The sequence below is a fragment of the Paramisgurnus dabryanus genome, chromosome 14 (genome assembly GCF_030506205.2).
Source record: "Paramisgurnus dabryanus chromosome 14, PD_genome_1.1, whole genome shotgun sequence".
In the NCBI taxonomy this organism is placed as follows: Eukaryota; Metazoa; Chordata; class Actinopteri; order Cypriniformes; family Cobitidae; genus Paramisgurnus; species Paramisgurnus dabryanus.
The window spans coordinates 34,280,364-34,299,964 of NC_133350.1; the positions used below are offsets into that span (position 1 = coordinate 34,280,364).

Sequence of the window (19,601 nt, forward strand, 5' to 3'; positions counted from 1 at the left end):
AGGCAGAGCAGCTAGACTGTGACCAAACAAATGAGCGCGCAACGAGAGACAGGACGCCGTGCAATATAAAGGGAAAGGTAAACGAGACACCACCGGTGAACAATTACCGAAACGAGCGGGCGGGGTTAGTGAACACATGAGGAACCGTCACCACAGGTAAATAAACAAACACATACCCCACACACCACCATCGATCACCCAGAAGTCATGACACCTAATATTTTAACTTCCATTTGGTTTTCTAAAAAGATACTCACAACTTATTTACCCACTAACCTCTAATTAAAATTGATTCAGTATATGTTGTCATGTATTTCTACTGGCGGCATCTAGTTGTTATCCTAAGATAAATTAATGCCTTATTGGTAAACTTACCAGTACATAATTTATTGTACATAATTTATTTATTCTGTATTTTTATTCTGACAAAACTTTATTAAATTCTTTGTTTAGCTTAATTCCATGCCTTAATCTAATTTGATATCCATTTGATTGATCGACAGAATCTACATATAATTTTATGATTAATTGTTTTGTTCATCCTTTAATGAGTATTCTAAATTCCCTTCTATTGTAGTGATTTCCATGTCTCCATCATATTTAAATACCTTTTCTCTCCATCCTAATGATAACGAGGTCAAACATTTTCTTTTTCTACAAATCCAAAATAATTCTCCAAATGATATTGTTTGATATTCAAATATCTTCATTTTATATGTTGCTCTGATTTGATTATAGTATTCTTCTAATAGCATTTCTCTTCTCACTTTTACACTTAAGCTAGACTCTTTGATGTCTTCATAATAGATCTAGAGTTATAAAGCATTTCCTATTGAATTTTCTTAAGTCTATAATTCCATTTTCTTGATTGTAATCCTACTGTACCGTTCTGAAATCTCTATCCTTCCTTTTTTTATTTTAATGTTTTGTGAACATACTACCATTGACACAAATTTCTAAATTGTGGCCTGCAAAATGTATTTTTAAACTCAGAATTTCCCAAAAGACCTAAATATTATGCTGACCTTAACTTTTTCTCTTATCCATTAGAATTCTTGTTGAATTCTGAATATTGAACCCTTATCATATATCTATGTGGACTTGAAAATGTTATTACCTTATTAAAATCTGGTTTAGTTTAAGCATAAAAAGCAACTTTGCAAACCTATTTCCTTGAATTTAAATAGTCCCCATTTGTATCATTTGTTATCTTTGGGATGTTTCCCATAAAATGTCCAACTTATGTTCTCTGTTCAATGTCTCTGTGTTTTTCAGTCTTTTTTCCAGATTCTGTTCCTTTGATATTGTTACAGATCTTTCACTGGGCCTCGTTTAAGTTACAAGTTCATCACCAGGAAGTTTAATTGACTGTAGCCATGCAAATCTTCTGTAGCAATCAGCTTCGTTCTTTTCAATTCAATTTCTGTTGACAATTTCTCTTTTTCACTTTTTCTCTCGGTGCTCAAAACTTTGCTCTCCATCCGTCGGTATACTTGAATTGCTTTTAATATGATTTGGTGATGATGTTTCTTCTTTCATATCATGTAGTCGTTCTCCTTTTCTCCAACTGCCCTCCTACGAGCTCTGATGCATTGGTTGCTCCTCCCACTTGGACATTCTGGGGTTGCTCTCATCCTTCTGTCTCCCCCAGTTTAGGCCCCTGTGGCCGTGTTTAGGCTCCTCCGACCTATTGACCCTCAGATAAGCAAGATCATCTCGCACAAGGAGGCATGTTGTCTCATCTCCTCCTCCTCCTGCTCCTTTTATTTTCTGTACACAAATAGCTCAATAGATAGACAATTAGTTTCTTCATATAACACTTAAATCCATATTTCCTCAATACGCATAGATCGATCGACGGCTATTTCATGCAGTGTTAAAGGTGTACTTTTGTTAGTTTACATGCTCATTAATACAAGGTAAAACATCAATTCTGTTAAGATTAGTATTTTCACACATTTTCTTAAAGAGCACCAATTATGCTAATAAATTAGCACGTTAGCACGTTATTGTAATATCCCATAGTACATATTAAAACTTGAACTAATGCACTGTGAGTCTTATAAATTGCTTACATACCTCACCGATTTCTGCATGTCTGGAAAACGCTCGGATTTAGTTCCTGTCTCCGCCTCCCAAAATGTCTAGTGTATTCGGATTGGTCAGATGACTACTCAACTGTTATTGGTCAACTGGGTTCGGCGTGTGTTTGAAAGGTTACGCCCCTGACTACGCGTGGATTTTCCGGTTCTGACTGACAGGCAACGTAAACAAGCGCTATATTTCTCTATAAATGATCGTGTCTGTACTGCCTTACCACTTCGAGCTCGATCCAGAGAGTTCAGACGGCCGTTACGATATAAACGATCTCCGTCAATGAACGCGATTAGATTTAACTTTTTTAGGTGTCCTTAGCTCTGCCAGAATGCTAAACGAAGACGAAAATGTGTTGCAAAGACATCCAAAAGGTAATTATAACGTACTACATTACTTTGCAAACTATATGGAAACACCAAATGTAGCACATAGAAAGTATTTTTTGAAATGATTATAAAACTATTTCACTTATTAACATTATTTTACTATAGTAAACTTTATTATAAAAGACCGCTTACATACTATATTACTGTGCAAACTATATGGAAACACCAAATGTTGCACATAGAAAGTATTTGTTGAAATGATTATAAAACTATTTCACTTATTAACATTATTTTACTATAGTAAACTTTATTATAAAAGACTGTTACATACTATATTACTGTGCAAACTATATGGAAACACCAAATGTAGCACAAAGAAAGTATTAATTGAAATGAATGTTCTACATTATTTCACTATGGTAAACTTTTTTATGAAAGACTGCTTACTTATAAGTGCTATGTTTTTACTTATTAGGTTTTAAGGAGAATGCAACATGTTCCAGGGCCTCTTACCTGCGTGATTCATCATCCAGGTTTTGCACAAATTGTCTAAATCCCTACACACAGAACATTTATTGTACCGACTATAAGCCTTTGAGGCGCAGGACCAGAGTAAGTTTTATTACATTTTTAAACCAATAACACTAAAGTATCATTATAGTAACAAAGTACCCAAAAGAACAAAAGATGTAACTTTAAAGAAAATATAATAGTCAGTCAAAAGTTTTATTTATTTATTACAAATATATATTTAAATGTTAAACAATATACAAATAAACATACTTTAGTAACCATATTGTGCTCTTGTTTCAAAAATTTTTCAATTCATTTCTTACAGCTATCTATTCAGATAAATGGCATATCAAAGCTTTGTCAGCTGGTGCTATTTAAGGCGACACTATAAGGTTATCATCCTGTCGTGTGTTGTTCTCCAGATATGCTTGGAGCTTCCTGATCAGATCGGTCACAATTTTGGCTTTCGACGACCCCTGCACTGAAGATGGCATGCAATCACGTCCTCATTTGAAGGTCTCTCAAACTGTGATGCCAGGTCCATTGGAATCGGGGTTTCCTTCAGCTTATCTTCAAATACCTCATCAAACACAAGCCTGATCACATCCTCCACATAACTGTAGAAATATTGCAGTCAATAAATATTTTGTTTTGATCATTTATTTCCCTGCTTCATACATTAAGTTTTTAATTATGAATGTATTTGAAATAAAACATTACTGCTTACGGTATGTCACTTGTGTGTTTTGGGAACATAGCCTTGTACTTTCCCTCTCCTGCTTTTGTTACGGCTTGGTGACATTGTAATGGATGGCTGCAAGGTACAAATACCTGTAAAATATAAACAAGCAATTAATTTATTGTAAAAGTAAATACTACTTTATTTAACACAGTTACTAAAATACTTAAATACCTGCACAGCATTCCAATAAATGAGAAAATCAAATGTTTTTTGCTGCAAATCTGAAATCTCAGGCTACGGACGGCAAAGGCATCCACTGATGATGGTGATGGAAACATTGTGAAACAATGCTACTGCCTGGGTTCCTATGATTATGCAGAGAAAAAAAACTTTGTCATCATCAGTTATACATCTAAGACTGGTAGTGGTTTCACTAGCTAAATACATCATATGTGTTACACACCTTTGCTCCTCATATGCCAGTCTGACTCCTTGTACTGTGTGTAATGATGTTGCATGTTTGCATACAGTGTAGAAGGATGTGTCCAGCTGCGAATCTAGGATATAGACAAATAAAACAAACATGTATTCAGTCAAAAAGACATATTATAACAATAGAGTACAACGACTATAAATCGTTAGACTATTCATTAAAACGTAAATGTATTACATATTACATGGCCCAACATTAGCAACACACATTACGTGTTTACTTCGTTTCAAAATCTAAGAAAGCTTCAAGTAAATACAACAGTAAAATACATATAACTTTAAACAAATCATCTGTACTTAGAGTTTCTTGAGTTTGATCATGAGAACAAATTTTACCGGTAACAGTTTAGCTGGTATTTGTATTTGTATTTAGCTTAGCAACTTAGCAAGTTTGTAAACATGTCTAAACCAACATAGATAAAAAAACGATAGTCTGCATAATTCAACATACACGTGTGTAAATATGGTACGTTGTTTATGAAATACAGTATTACAACACAAAACAATTAGCTTGCAAGCTTAGCTCTACACGCACATTATGTTAATCTCCGTAACCTACAGTAAAAGGCAAATACTAAACGTGAATACTACTTACAGCCTGTGATCCAGAAGTGCACAGTAATCCAACTTTCAGAAGGAGACGTCGCGCAAATCCAGCTTCGGTTCATGAGAAGCAGTTATTGTGAAAACTCCGTGAACAACTTCTGACTGGATTTTTCCGGAACCGTATTAAACATGATGTCCTCTGTGGAAGTCCATAAAGTGCTATTTTGCCCTCGCATCTAAAGAGACAGCGTCTACTCGAGAGATTTAATCGCTTAAATGATGAAACAGGAGTTTGTAAACAGAGTCAAAGCAGGGACTCACAACCTCCGCCATTTTAGCTCTCTTCTGACTCGGCGCTCCCCACCCCCGTCTTTGAGGGCGTACCCAAGCAAAGCAGAGAGGGCTGAACTATGATAATGTTGGTCTTATCTACGTCACTAATCCCAGGAAGTAAACTGTTTCCTACAATCCGAGTGTTTTTTGTAGTCCTCGAACGTTAGAGACGATAACTCGCGTCATCGTTTTCTTTGAGGTATGTACTTTTTGAATATCGTTAGCATGTACTAATACACACTTACGCACAAAAGGATGTTTAAAAACGTGTATCCCATAATAGGTGCTCTTTAAGTATGGCTTTGATGATAATTCCTTTTCTATACCTTTTTATCTACCATCCCTTGTGAATGTAGATGATAGTCAAATTTTTCTTTACTCTTCAAAATCAATCAACTCAACTTTTTCGTTCTTATAACAACTCAAAGGGCCCTATTTTAACGATCTGAAACGCAAGTGCGAAGCGCAATGCGAAAGTGACTTTGTGGGCGGATCTTGGGCGCTGTTGCTATTTTCCCGGCTGGAGAAATAACTCTTGTGCCGAGCGCAAATCAATAAGGGGTTGGTCTGAATTAGGTTCATTATTCATAGGTGTGGTTTGGGCGTAACGTCAAATAAACCAATCAGAACGTCATCCAAAATTCCCTTTACACGCAAGAGCGCAAGTTCCATGGCGGGTTGCTATTATTATGACGGATTTACCAGGCGCACGCCAGGAGCGGTTCACAGCCGAGGAGACCGACGTTCTTGTAAGAGCAGTCAAAGACAGAGAAGTTGTTTTGTATGGGAATAGGAGAAACGCGTCCAAATCAGCATAGGTTAAACAGGGGTGAGAGGAAATAGCCACAATTGTCTCATCAGCTGGCATCCCCATCGTTGCGCCAAGCGCTACAATGATGTCAGGAGATGGGGGAATCCCAAGCTTGCCAGCATAAATCAGGCACGCCGTGTAACAGGAGGTGGATCTGCCTCAGGACCTGATGCCAGCAGAGGACATCGCTGCGTCCACCCTCACCGCTGAAAGGGTTTGGGGGCTTTGAAATCGGACCCAAGAAACGCAAGCAACGTCCATCCCCAAAGTACAATAACAAATCAAGTTCATATACATTAAGGTTTCTTATGAAAATATTTTAATCGTTATTTGCATGATAATTTTTTAACGCAGCCACACAATAAATAAAAACTATCACCACAATGATTTCCCTTATCTCATGTGTTAATATTTTTTATTGTAACAATTTATGATTTGCAAAAATAACTGTTGCATCTGTGTAGATTCGATAAACAAAGTGTGTGCGCGTCATGCATGCTATATACATTATGGTCAAGCATGCAACCTTAAAATAGCATAATGAACCACGCGCAACGCGCCACTGACTTTAGACTAGTTTTTTTGGTCAGTGGCGCAATTGTTTTTTGAAACTGAAAAAAGCATCAGGGATGGTTTGCGCCGCAACACGCCTCTTTTTTTGCGCTGAACCGCCCAGGGAGCGCAAGTTCATTCCCTAGTTTGCCGACGTGCGTCTGTGGAGGGAAAAACCCGCTGTGCGCCGGTGCAAAATACGAATGATACATGCGTCACTGACAAAGTCAATTGCGCTGGGTGCAAGATAGGGCCCATAATCTTCATTCTTATCACAAATCAAATAATACATTTTTATTCCACTTATTCGCCCCATGTACATCTATAATAATAATATTTATGACTGAAATTTTTTCACTTCTATACAATCTAAAAAGATCTCCTGACACTCCGAGGCCCTTTTTAGCTTCCACATCTGTTTGCCCATGCTGGCAAAATCAACTGTTCTCCTGTGTGCCTATAACTCAATGACAACCAATCATTTTATCAACTTTTTAGCATTAATCAACCAGATAACCTTTCAGCATGTTGGAATGGTGGTTCATCCATTCTAAACCTGTATAATGTTTTCCCTTATAAGTAAATACGTAAATGCAAGTAGCTACTTCTTATGCAAATCAGAATTCACAGTAAAAATGTTTATCAAATGGAGAAACACTTGTCAGCAAAGTATGTGGTTGTTGGAACATCAATGTTTTCTTGTCATTAATTGTTCTTAAATCGTAGACTAGATTTATTTGCTTAAATTGCTAAGTTTGTTACAATAATTAGTTATTTCTTTTCTCTATTCTCACAGCTTTTTCTTGTTTACCTTTTATAATATCCTATAATTATTTCAATTTATTTCTTTTATCTATTTTATTTTCCTTTCTGTCATAGCTGTTCCATGCCATTTATATTTTTGCTTTTTAATACAGTGATTGGAGTTCTAACTTCCTCTGTACAATACCAAATTTAAAAACACCCAATTTTCATTATGCATGTCAGATTAATAGGAGTCTGATTTGATTTCAGAACAGGTAGTCACACCTAACAACATAAGTTCTTGATCAGCCTTTAAATTTGTCTAGCTGATTTTCTCATAAAGATTGTCTGTGTCCCTATAGTAACAAGGTCTTTACTAAACATTGAACGGCTGTCTCACTCTTCTCCTCTTTCACTCAAAGGCTTGTATGAAGATGAACAAGTGTTCAGTGTCCAGTTTTTCTCTTGTCTCCAAGAACAATATTGTCTTTGTGGGTCTCCTTCTGGATTCCACTCAGTCTTTTTGTTTTTCATCTTGTAATTGTCTCTGAACATTGTGCAGTGCCCCCTTCACTGCTTGAGATCAATCATAGTCCCATTCAGATAGTATGTGTCCTCAGTTCAGTTTATGAGTTACTCCTCTATTTGCAACTCCAACACTTTGATGTCACACAGTTTTTGCCATTGTCTGTTTCTTGCCACCTTTTATTCACGTTCTTGAATGTCAAATGATGGGAGTTTTCAGCCCTTCAAGGTTCAGCTTGACCCATGCAAAATATTGCCATTCAATTTAAAATAAAAATTCTTTTGTGACCACCTTCCATCATCAGATGAAGATTCCTCTTCATTTTGTTAAGTATTTTTTATCTTTATATAATTTATCTGTGTCATTCACCTTTTAATAATTTTTCTGTCCTTTTTTATTTTTCTCTTTATTTCCACCTTTAATAACTTGGTCCCTACTCTTTTCCTTTAAACTTGTTGTTTCTCTTTCAAAGCTTCATCTCTATGTTTCTGCTAGATTTAGCCTTAAACCTACAATTTCCTCGAGCAATGAGAATTTACCTTTACAGGTCAAATCTAGTGACCCCTCCCTTTTCTCCTCTCTCTCTCTCTCTCTCTCTCTCTCTCTCTCTCTCTCTCTCTCTCTCTCCCTCCTAGCATTTCTTTGTCTGTTGATTATCTCTTCTTATCTTTCTTTTAGCTTATATTTTTATTTAGTTGTATTTCTCCTCACACAATGCCACATCAAATGTTTCCTCATTTGAACATCCAATTATTCTATTTTCTAATTCTCCACCCAACAGTTGTTTAATCCTTATTTTTCCATTAATGTGACTGCCATAATCTTTTCTTTGCAATATAACAAACCTTATATTTATAATTATTTCTCATTTTAACCACTTCACAAACTTATTGTTTTTATGTGTCCAATTTATATACTCTCTAAATAGTTACTTAGATGTCCAATGTGTCTTTAAAATAAAATTTCCTTTATAATATTTCATAATGTTTTGCCAAATAAAGTCAAATACCATCACGAACATCTGTCCTTTTTTGGACAAGCAATCTTTTCCTATTGAGCACAATTTTTTATTTTAATCAATCATTTAAATTAATTATTTAATTTCTAGAAGTAGCTGTATACTTCATTATAATAACTAATATTTTTGGCTAGAATACCTCACAACCACGATGTCTTCAAATCTCATCTTTAATACCCAGCATTTATAACTGTCTCTTATCCATACTCATATTATTACTTATATTTACATACTTTCAAACTTTATCCCCTTTTTTTTAATAGTTTTAAACAATCATTCACTCCTGTAACACAACCCCTCTCTGTGCCCTCTGCAGAGCCACAGGAGAAAGACACACCCACTACTCACTCAGCCCCCACTCTTTCCATCTCAGACATGCTCACACAGATTCATGCTATCACAGACACATTACATTCTCACACAAATCAAAATCAAAACAACTCTACCTAGAATACCTGGCCAAGTTCATCTCTCCACTACACTTCCGTCAACATGGAAAAGACTCACTTACACAATTTACCAATCCGACATGACAAATAAAACAAAAACAATATCTCTCCTCAGCCCGGGCCTTCCACAACAACAAGACAAATAACACATAGACCGTACCTGACCTACAGGATTTGAGTACTCTTCTCTCCGAACCCCAACGTGTCTGCCCCGACACGGTAACACTCAGGTTCCTCACGACTCTTTCGTGAAACTTCTTATGCGTTTTCTCAACTTAACATTTAAATCTTTATCCAAGCCACTCAACGACAAAATAAAACTCATTCACACAATAAACCATAATCTGTCCTAGCCGCATTTCTTTTGAAAATGAAACCCTTTATTCTTATAATTTAGTTTAATAATCTTTAATTTGCCCTTTTTATTCTTAAATTTGGAAGAGCATTTGTGATTTGACCACCACGAGCCATCTCAGGTGAACAATACAATCTTTAAACAAGCAAAATTGCTCATCTCTTAATAGGTGGCCACCTGATTGCATTGCCCATCTAGAAAGTTAGCTGTGGTCTCAGGTTCTGTGCTCTTTTTGATGTCCCATCTGGTGTCAATTGTTTTTACCAAACCTTAAATTTCAAATGTATGTTTGGTAACCTATAAACCAAATTGTTAACCCAACCATTTTTCAGTAATAACCAATTAGCATTTATGTAAAACCCTTTATTTATTTGGGCTCTCTTTATTTTTTAGGGCTCATTATTCCACACTCTAACCCAGTATTCATTCACCCTACACTCACAGGACAGCAATTACACCCCCCTTAACAGCCTGCAGAGACTGCCCAAGGGAAACTCTCTCCCTGCTTACCAGATGCAAGTTTATATTTCTCTCACTCACTCACACACTGCAGCTGTAACACAAACATTAAATAATTAAACAATCGTTAATTCACTTCCCCGACATTACGATTTAAACTTTTAACTTCAAATTAAACCAAATAAACAATCGTTAATCCACTTCCCCGACGATTTAAACCTTTCTTTTACTTAAACCTCTACATCATTCACTTCCCCGACAGACGTAGCATATGCATCCTTGCATACAAACTCTTACGCGTTTTCTTTCACTTAAAATCTGCTTTAATTCACTATGATCATCAAAGCCAATTCATCCGTCAATACAGATTCATGCATGCATGCCTTAGTTAGATTGTACCCTTGAAATCAAAACCCAGTTCACATATATGGTTCTTAAATTTAGAAGAGCTGAAATTTCTCACCACGTTGGACAATTCTGGCAAACAACCAGGGCCGGCGCTAGCTATAGGCAGAGTAGGCAAATGCCTAGGGCCTCAAGCTTGGAAGGGGGGCCTCCATAACTGCTAAGTCCATGTGCGCTGGTCCGACAATCACTACTGACAGCATTAAATAAAGTTTTAAGGTGAGTTCAACTTCATGCGGCGCGGCATTAAAAAAGTTTGTATTTAAAGTCAAACAGCAAACAAAACTGGCGTTACCTAAATTAAACTGTCTGTATATCTTGTAAGTCCTCTACACTTTATTTTAGTTTTCAAATCATGAAAGTAGTTTGTCTGTTTAACTTCCAGTGGCAGCTGATTTGAATGGATATTTAAGGTAGTTTATAAAAAGCAATAGTCTGATAGATAACTTTATACTGTATATTGGTTAAGTAAGAGGGAAATTCTTCTTTATACCAAGTTGAAATAAAAAACAATAAAAAATTTCTAGGAGGTGTTCACCTGTAATTTTTTATGGTTAGGGTTTTTGCAATGTATTTAGGGGTCAAGCCCAGAATGGGCGAGACCCCTATTGGGATTGTTAGTTTTCTTATTATTATTATTATTAGGGGTCAAGCCCAGAATGGGCGAGACCCCTATTGGGATTGTTAGTTTTCTTCTTATTATTATTATCTATTATTCTTCTTCTTCCGCCATTGCGTCTATGGCAGCCCATAGAACCGTACGTAGGAAAGTTATGAAATTTGGCACACTCATTGAGGGCATTCCAAATAGTCACCACACCAAATTTGGAGTGTCTATGTCAAACCCAATAGCGCCACCAACAGTCCAAATTTTCACTTACATTTTTGGTTATAACTGCTGACCTATACGTCATAGAAACGCAATTCTTGTTTCTTCTGATTCCTTGGCTCATGCCGATTCGATTGCACCATATGACGTCATTTCCGTTATGCTAATTATTTCGATATTTTGAATTGTTTGTAAAACCTACTTTTTCGAACTCGTCCTAGAGCTTTTGTCCAATTTGCGTAAAGAATGGGTGTGTAGCATCTAGAGACACTCATGGCAAAAAGTTATGGAATTTGTGTCGATTCGCCAATCCGTTTCCGTATACCGCGTCAACAAATTTTACGTAGAGCGCGGAAAAACGGATTTGAGGCTGTATCTTCGCCAAAGTTGAACGTATTCACACGACACTTGGTAGTTTTGATGGCAGTCATGACCTGAGGGTTCATGCCCAGTTTCGTCACAGCGCCACCTAGTGTTCACGAGAATTGAAAAAAGGCTATTTTTGCTTATAACTACTGCAAACTTGAGTCTAAAATTATAAAAGTGCTATTGTTAGATTCCTTGAGGCATGCCGAGTCAAACGATACCAAAATGTTTTCGGTCGGCCATTTTGGGGGTCGGCCATTTTGAATTTTAACTTTTTTTGTCGGAAAGTTATGAAATTTGGCACACTCAAAGAGGACATTCCAAATAGTCCCGACACCAAATTTGGAGTGTCTTTGTCAAACCCGATAGCGCCACCAACAGTCCAAATTTTCACTTGCATTTTTGGTTGTAACTGCTGACCCATACGTCATAGAAATGCAATTATTGTTTCTTCTGATTCCTTGGCTCATGCCGATTCGATTGCACCATATGACGTCATTTCCGTTATGATAATTATTTTGATATTTTGAATTGTTTGTAAAACCTACTTTTTCGAACTCGTCCTAGAGCTTTTGTCCAATTTGCGTAAAGAATGGGTGTTTAGCATCTAGAGACACTAATGGCAAAAAGTTATGGAATTCGTGTCGATTCGCCAATCCGTTTCCGTATACCGCGTCATAACATTTTACGTAGAGCGCGAACAAACAGATTTGAGGCTGTATCTTTGCCAAAATAGTTTTGATGGCAGTCATGACATGAGGGTGCGTGCACAGTTTCGTCACAGTGCCACATAGTTTTCACGAGATTTGAAAAATTGCTATTTTTGCTTATATCTAATTATAACTTGATATTAAATTTATGGATTTGTGGCTATATCTTCGCAAAAGTTTTGCACATTAATGTGTGCATTGCCAGTGGTTCAGTGGTTAGTGTAGGTTGTCTACAAATCGGAAGGTTGGTGGTTCAAACCCCAGCTCCACTTGACCAAGTCTTGAGGTGTCCATGAGTGAGACATCTAACCCCAACTGTTATATGTCATGAACTGAGGGTGCATGGAATGGTTTGTCACAGGGCCACCTAGTGGTCACGAGATTTGAAAAGTGACTGTTTTTGCTTATTTACTGCAAAATTGAGTCTAAAATCATGAAATTGTTATTGTTAGATTCCTTGAGGCATGCCGAGTCAAACGATACCAAAACGTTTTGCCATTTTCAATTACAAAGCATACCAACTTTTCAAACTCTTCCTACAGCGTTTGTTTGATTGGCTTGGATTTGGTACACACAATCTAGACTCTAGACAAAAAGTCATAAAAAGATTTTGATAGACCAATCAGTTATTGTATAGCGCATCAACAAATATGATGGCGAGCACGTCGAAATGGATTTGAGGCTATATTTGGAAAAGTTTTGCATATTGATTTCCGTATTTCCAGTGGTTCAGTGGTTAGTGTAGGTTGTCTACAAATCGGAAGGTTGGTGGTTCAAACCCCAGCTCCACCTGACCAAGTGTTGAGGTATCTTTTGGCGCTTTTCCATTGCATAGTACCCCACGGTTTAGTTTAGTTTGAGTCGGGTCAGCTCACCTCACTTTGGCGTGGTTAGCTTTTCCATCGAGTTTAGTATCACTTCGGAGTGGGAGGGATTATAGGCGTGTCGTTATATTTACGCTGCCTACTGCTGTGACATCATACACGTGAGAGCGTTGTTGTACATTCCCATACATTCATTTATTTCTTAGTCTGCCACAAAATTAAAATTGGCCACCACAAATAGATGTTTGCACATCGCGTTTATAACTACCTCTGTCTCACATGACAGTTTCTGTTCAAACACCCGACCCGTGGCGTCAGTCGACGGCTCTCCGCTGAGCCTCATTCAAGTTGCATTTAAGCAAATATAATGCAGACGTGCACGTCGCGAATGTGCCGCCACAAACTGCAAGTCTGGAAAAAACTGTTATGGTGTCCCGGATTCTCAACCTGCGGATGTTTTTCATCGCTAAAAGGGTGTTTGGAAACTTATAGCAGAACACAGATGACATGTTTGCTTGAGACAGCGCAAGCTAGCAGTAAGCTAAAGCTAGTATTTACATTATAGCGATGACGTGACGATTCTCTCAGACCAATCAGTGATCTACAGTGTTTTCGCGTCACTTTTGGTATCAGCTCGGGTCGCTTGGAACCCCAACCGAGGTGGTACGAAAAAAAGTATCGGGTACTACGTACTGCACCCAATGGAAAAGCTCCCAAAAGTAAGCTGACCCGACCCAAACTAAACTAAACCGTGGGGTACTATGCAATGGAAAAGCGCCATTTGAGCAAGACATCTCGCGAGGCTCTCGCATGGCTGACACTGTATGAATAGGTGAATGTTTAATAACTTGTAAATGTAAATTGAGGGTGCATTGAATGTTTTGTTACAGCGCCACCTATTTCATCAGCAACATTTTTTGAAAGCCCTTGTAAACTTTTCAGTGCCCCCAAGTGGTTAAGAGTTTTGAGGCTTTATCTCCAGATCGCTTTATTGTGTGTACACCATATTTGGTGGGTGTCATCACAATCATGACCCGAGGCACCATCTATTGTTTTGGTGCAGTGCCCCCAGTGGTCAAGTCATTTGAGGCTATATCTTAATATTGGTTAATCATATGTATATCAAATTTGGTGGGTGTCATCACAATCATGACCCGATGCACCATCTATTGTCTCGGTGCAGCGCCACCAAGTGGTCTCAAGATTTGAAAAATTGCTATTTTTGCCTTAATCTACTGAAAACTTAGATCTAAAATCAAGACAGTCATTACTGATATTTCATTCTGTGCCCTTTTTGGCTTGACCCCGCCATCGCTGCTTTGCAGCTATATTGTTGTCTTTTTAATTTTACTCTTTGGAGAAAGCAAAACTGTTATCCTGTGTTATCCCAAAAAGGTGGTGTTTTTAATAAATGTGACTGCCTTAAAAAATTTAACACATGTGGTTTTGCATAATTTCTAATTACATTTTAGCATAAAGTTAATCAATTTGTTGATAAAACTTAATAAAAAGTAATGGGGAAAAACATGTTTATTAGTAGTGCTCATCTGATTTCTTACGGAGTAGAAAAACACGTTCTCACATTATTCTGAAAATTAGAGGGGTGTGAGGGGCCTCCAACATAAATTTTGCCTAGGGCCTCCAAATATCTAGAACCGGCCCTGCAAACAACACAAACCTAATTAATAAGGAAAAAGTGCTTACCTTAGTATATGGCCATACTTTGTTTGTGTTGTTCGTCAGGTCCGCCCAGGTGGTGCGACTGTCCAGCTCTTTTCTATCCCGGGTTTCTGCTCCAAATGTCGTGGTTTTCCTTTTCCTCAAATGAAACAATCTTCAGTTTTAGGTTTTGATTTCAAGAGATAGACTTTTATTTTCCGGACAAAACAAAAAGCCGAGCCTGCCCTGGTGAATCCCCCCAGAACCTGAGTGTGGTCCTGGGAGGATCCTCCAAAATCAGTCTGACCCTCTGAGCCATGGCATGGTAAATATATAGGTTTTGGTCCCCCTCCATGCTTCATACAATATGTTCCTGTTCAGGCTTGTAACATGAAGAACCACATGACATCACTTTTGTAAGGGTCACCATAGGTCATTGCTCCTCAGACCAGTGTCTTCTTCCTATGACCTATTTGACCCTAGGCTACTCATTATACTTAGACCCACCTCAGGCTACTCATATTAAGACCCCAAACTATGCAGTAGGCTTTCACAATGTATGCCAAACTTTCCCACACATGATTGCAATGAATATATATAATGGTAAATTAATTGATACAGATAATATATAATGGTAAAATGATTGATACATAATATATAACGGTAAAATGATTGATACACATAATATATAATGGTAAATTAATATTCATGTAGATTGGGATTAAAATAAACTTCTTCACCAGTAATACAATTATTTTTTTAAATGTACTTTTTGAAAGTATACTTCTAAAAAGTTGTAATTAAGTTCAACTTAAGAGTCCAAAAATAAGTATACTAATTTACCAGTAATTAAATTATTTTTTAAATGTACTTTTTAAAAAGTGTACTTTGTTGTCAATGTATTTTAAATTGTATAGAAGTTTATTTTTTTTAAGTATATTAAATTTGACATACTTAGAGTGACAATTCAATATACTTATGGGAAGTATATTTTTTGGAAATTAATTGTTAATTTACTTTTTTAAAGTGTACTATGATCTCACTTCATTAGAAGTGTGACTTCTGTACACTTTATACAGTACACTCTAAAATAAGTGTATTTTTAGTTGCAAATCAGAGTACTTTTATAAAATACGTTAGAATAATAAAATGTATACACTGCATGAAAAGAGCTGTATCCAGACAAATACGGATGAGAAATCCCTGCTAAACTTTAGGTTTGCCAGATAAATGAGGCAGAGTGCTTGGAAACGTAATACTTGGAAGTAAACTCGTGAAACATCCAGAAACCTTGTGTATATGGATGTATACAGGAACTGGTGGAAGCATATCCTCACAGCTGGTTGTGAGGAGTGCTGGTTGTGAGGTGTGAAGGGTTAATGACAGAGGTGCTGTCTCTGTTTTCAAAGCTGGGTGGGGGGTTCGAGGCAGCACATAACATAAAAACATTATCTACAAGTGTATTTACTAAATACATGTATTATTATGCTAATGTAATTTAATTCATAAAGGTTTTTTTATTTAAGAAAATCTGAGCATCACTCAAAATAACTGTCAACATGTTTGTCAACTAAACATGTTTTGTAAACATTATACATTTTATAAAAATATTTTATATTTTTATTATTGATAAAGTATAAAGAACAAATCAGTGTGAAAACGCAAATTATAAAAAGTACATAAAGTGCCAGCAGAGGATCCAAAATAATGAAAAAATAATAATAATTTTGAAACATCCAATGCATCTTGGAAATCGTAGTCCGTTTACATCTACAGCAGTAACAGCGCCAGGGCAAAAAACTCCAATTCCCAGAATGCACATGCACCCACCCATTCATTCCCACCAATCAGGATCAACAGCATATTTTAAACCACTACTGACTCTGTCTTCGTTTTCATGCTAAACAGTACGGCTGAGGTAAGTTTGACTTTCATTCCTCTACATCGCGCAGATCTGTTCCATATTTGTTCCTATTTTGTTCTTCACTGTGATTATTTTTGTCTTTGTGTGAGAAGTATTTTAATTTAAAGCACACACAGGAAACATTTTGGGGCGGTTTCCCGGACAGGGATTAGACTAGTCCTAGACTTTAACACTTTTAAGAGCTCTCCAAACTGAAAATAACTTGCACTGACATATCTTAAAATACATCAGTGCCCTTTGTTTGACCTCAAAATGCACACAGGTAATGTTTTTAGTAAGGCATGTTTGTTAAAACTAGTTATATTTCCTAATTAAACTAAGGCCTAGTCCTGGATTAAGCTAATCCTGGTCCGGGAAACCGCCCCTTATAGTATAAACCGTACACAGTAACTTAAACATGCGTTTTTTCAGTGAGCAAAGTTACATGCAAAATGCCTGATAAACGAATCAATTCGATGTTTAAAACTTTTAAAATAAAACTGCAAGATTACTTGTGTTGGAGATGTTGAGCTAACTGTAGCAAATGGCTCTTTCTGCTATTTTAAACAATATAGACGATCTGTTGCCGACTAAATGCCGGTATTTTAACTCCCCACGGACGACAGGTCGGGTTGGTGGGCTTGCTTCTATCTACAAAGAGCACTTCACTTGTCGCACGGTAGTAGCGACAAGTAGCACGGCTAGTAACAGCTACAGCAGCTTTGAACTTCAGGTGTTCTGCCTTGAACTAAGCGACCCACTACTGATTGCTGTTGTCTACCGACCACCGAAATATAACACCAACTTTTTAACAGACTTTGCAGAGTTCCTTGGTGATGTGACTCCAAAATACGAACGGCTTCTCATCCTGGGTGATTTTAATGTGCATTTATGCTGCATGAATGATCATTTGGCTAAGGAGTTTTTTCAAATCTTAAATGCTTTTGATTTTATCGTTGAGGTTGATATTTCTACTCACAAAGGTGGCCACACTCTTGACTTAGTGCTCCAGCACGGAGTTTGTATCACTGATTTGGAAATTTGCGAAAATGGTTTCTCCGATCATAAGACTGTTATGTTTACTGTGCCCTGCCCTGCGGCGGCACTTACAGTAACGTCTCGTGGCAGCTTTTCACGCTACATCAATGATGCTACAAAATCAGCTTTCCTATCGACTTTTCACGAAGTGATGCCATCTCCTGCTAATATCACTTGTGACATTAGCGCTGAAGAGCTTCTCTCCAGGCTTAACTCCACCTGTTCTGATGTGTTAAACACGGTGGCCCCCCTAAGGATTGCTCGACCTAAATCGCATCTTGAACCCTGGATTGATGAATCTATTCGTTGTCTTAGACGATGTTGCAGAAGAGCGGAACGAAAGTGGAAAAAGGACAGGCTTCAGATCTCTTATGAAATTTTAAATCATTCTCTTCATAAATATCAGAGGGAAGTAAAAAAAGCCAAATGTGGATACCTATCTCATATTATCAACAAGAACTACTCTAGACCAAAGACCCTTTTTAATATCATTAATGCCACTCTTAATCCATCAGTTGGTCTCTCTCCTGGGGTTACGTCCCCATCATGTGATGAGTTTTTATTATTTTTTGAAGAAAAGATAAGGACTCTCAGGCAGGGTATAATCCCCTTGTCTAATACTACAACTATTGCTACTTTTAACCATATCTCAAATGTCACTGCCTTTCTAAATGAGTTTAACTCCATTACTGAGTTAGACTTGCTAGAAATAGCTAAGCAGCTCAAGCCCTCTGGATCACCGTTGGACATTCTTCCTGCTTCTCTATTTAAACAAATTTTCACGGATATAGCTCCCTACCTGTTGATCATAATTAATCGTAGTCTAGAATCAGGGATTATGCCTGACTGTCTAAAGCATGCAGTGGTTTATCCACTGCTTAAAAAATTGAACATGGACTCATCTGCTTTGACAAACTTTAGACCTATCTCAAACTTGCCATTCATCTCCAAATTTTTGGAAAAAATTGTGTTTTCACAGCTACAGAGTTTTTTAGTATAGAACTCATTGCTTGAAACATTTCAATCTGGCTTTCGAAAATGTCACTCCACAGAGACTGTATTAATCAAGGTTTTAAATGATATTCTGATTTCATGTGACTCTGGTGATTTTGCAGTACTTGTGCTTCTTGATCTAACAGCTGCTTTTGACACAATTGATCACACTATTTTAATTGATCGTCTTGAAAACTATGTCGGTGTAAGAGGTACAGCCTTAAAATGGTTAATATCATATCTAACAAACAGGAGTTTCTCAGTTAAGATGGGCGAACATTATTCTAGTAAAGCCAATCTGTTTTGTGGTGTTCCTCAGGGCTCTATTTTGGCTCCACTACTTTTTTCTCTGTATATGCTTCCCCTAGGGTCCATCTTTAAGAAACATTGCATATCATTTCACTGCTATGCAGATGATACGCAGGTTTATTTGCCAGTCAAACAAAATTCTGCAGGATTAGGGTCTTTGATAGCTTGTCTAGAGGAGGTTAAGGCATGGCTTTCTTTGAATTTTTTAATTTTTAATGAAACAAAAACTGAAATCATTGTGTTTAGTCCATCTGAGTCATCAAAATCTAAAAACTTGGATTTAGATCTCTTACCTGAGACCCTGGGTAAAAAATTTGGGCTTTATTCTAGATGATAATCTAAAGTTTGATCGCCAAATAAATTCTGTTGTTAAAACATGCTTATACCAGCTGCGTCTGCTTGCAAAAGCAAAGCCGTTTCTCTCCTTTAAGGACCTTGAGAAATTAATTCATACTTTCATTTCATCTAGGCTTGACTATTGCAATTCACTTTACTTGGGGATTAGTCAGCAAACACTGTCCCGCCTGCAAATTGTCCAAAATGCAACAGCAAGATTTTTGTGTGGTGTAAAAAAAAGGGAGCATATTACTCCTATTTTACGCTCATTACATTGGCTTCCCGTGCTTTTCAGAGTTGAATTTAAAGTATTACTCCTAGTTTAT

General features: G+C 37.1%; 1 long non-coding RNA gene across 2 annotated transcripts; it reads right to left on the minus strand.

The window, feature by feature from the left end:
- Nucleotides 1-3,228: 3,228 nt before the first annotated feature.
- On the minus strand, nt 3,229-5,163 carry LOC135747329 (uncharacterized). Of its 2 annotated transcripts, XR_012335029.1 has the most exons (5): nt 4,706-5,163; nt 4,082-4,175; nt 3,850-3,983; nt 3,664-3,767; nt 3,229-3,553 (listed from the first exon to the last, which is right to left on the minus strand). It is a non-coding gene; the product is annotated as an uncharacterized lncRNA (long non-coding RNA). The 2 variants fall into 2 exon arrangements; XR_010531846.1 differs by lacking the exon at nt 4,706-5,163 and having other exon boundaries at nt 4,082-4,635.
- Nucleotides 5,164-19,601: the final 14,438 nt, after the last annotated feature.